This window comes from Arvicanthis niloticus, chromosome 19, assembly GCF_011762505.2.
Source record: "Arvicanthis niloticus isolate mArvNil1 chromosome 19, mArvNil1.pat.X, whole genome shotgun sequence".
NCBI classification, from domain to species: Eukaryota; Metazoa; Chordata; class Mammalia; order Rodentia; family Muridae; genus Arvicanthis; species Arvicanthis niloticus.
Window position 1 is genome coordinate 4246582 of NC_047676.1, and position 1673 is coordinate 4248254.

Sequence of the window (1673 nt, forward strand, 5' to 3'; positions counted from 1 at the left end):
GCAGTAAAATGGATAAGCACCAGACATATGTACATGTCTCTACAGCTTCACATGCATCACTAAGAGAACCCTGCCCTGGGGTCTGGCCAGGCACAACACATGTATACACTATTATACAATGGAAGGACTTTTGCCCTGTTTTGTGAATGAATTAATAAAGATCCTCCCCAGACATTAATTATTTGTCTAAGGCCATACCGAGTGGCTGTGCCTCCTCTGGTATTTCCAGATAGTAAGTACATGGCTGCTGAGTTTGCACTACTGTGTGTGTGTGTGTGTGTGTGTGTGTGTGTGTGTGTGTGTGTGTGTGCGCATGTGGGCAGCTTTGGGTTTCAAATGTTTTTATTTGTGCTTTACAGAAAAGGTAACAGAAGCCATCCCTAAAAAGCTCTTGACTTTGAAAGTCCAGATTGTTAGAACACAGAAAATACGGTGTTCTTGCTACAGAAGGCCCCCTGGAATTTGTGGACTCCCCGAAATCTACCTTTTGAGTAATACTTCCTCATCTCTCCCTGGACAACCTCTCTTCTAGTTATATGCTAGTTCTCACTTGCCCGTATGAGGCCTGTACTCTATGCTGAGTGCCTTTGTCAAAACTGTTCCCTTCCTATGAGAACACTTGACCCTAATAACAATAACCCTGTTCCGAGCAGACTCCAAACGTGACCTCCTTTGTGAAGTATTCCTGCCGTGGCTTTTTGCTCATCGACCTGAGGGCCACCACACTTGACCCAGGTTCCCTTCCTCAGACTGTAGTTACCCAGAGGTGGAACTGCATCTCCTCTGTCTCATTATCCATGGGTACCAGAGTGTTTCTTCTCAGCCTCCATCATACCTGGATACAGAAACATCTCTCCTCGGCTCCTATCACACCCAGAGAAGAGATCTCATCTCCTCAGCCTCCTTCACACCTGGAGACAGGAGTGATATCCTTAACCTCCATGATACTCAGAGCAGTGGCTGTCTAGGGGCAGATATGAACTCTGTGGTTATTCCAATTTAAATAGAATCAAAATGGTGGTCTCAACATGGATTCTCACTTTCCTGTGGGTGTGCTTAGGTGAGAGAATCATACAACATATAGAGTTTCATCAAATCTAGTGAGAACCAGGAATTTTCCCTGAAAAAGAAACGTGGGAAGACTTTCAGATAAGGGAATTGAAAACATAAACTCTGGCAGCCAGAAAGGCTTTTTTTTTTTTTTTTTTTTTTTTTTTCTTTCTCTTTTTCTAAATTACTACCACTTGGTTCAAGGACAATAGATCATGTCTGTCAAGTTTAAACTGGGTTGGATTCTTTCTGCTCTTGTCAAATCTAAGATCTGTGAGTTAAACCTGCTTCGTGAAGAACACGACCCCGTGCTGGTCACGTTGCAGTTTCCCCGTGGAAAGCAAGCACTTTACAAACACCATTGTGCTCCACTCTGCGGGATTCCAGAACTGTGAGTCAACATACTTACCCCCTGGTTTGGGACAAAAAAAATCTAAAACACAAGTGAAAAGAAAAAAAGGTTTTATGTAGCGTAAGACATGCATGGATATCAGATGTTACAATGAAAAGAATTTCACACCGTTCTCAAGGGTTGTGAGTAAGCTATATTCCCTGCCTACTATTCCCAAGTGTTCCAGTTAAATGATTATGGATTAAATCCTGCCCTGTGAATTGATTTGTAA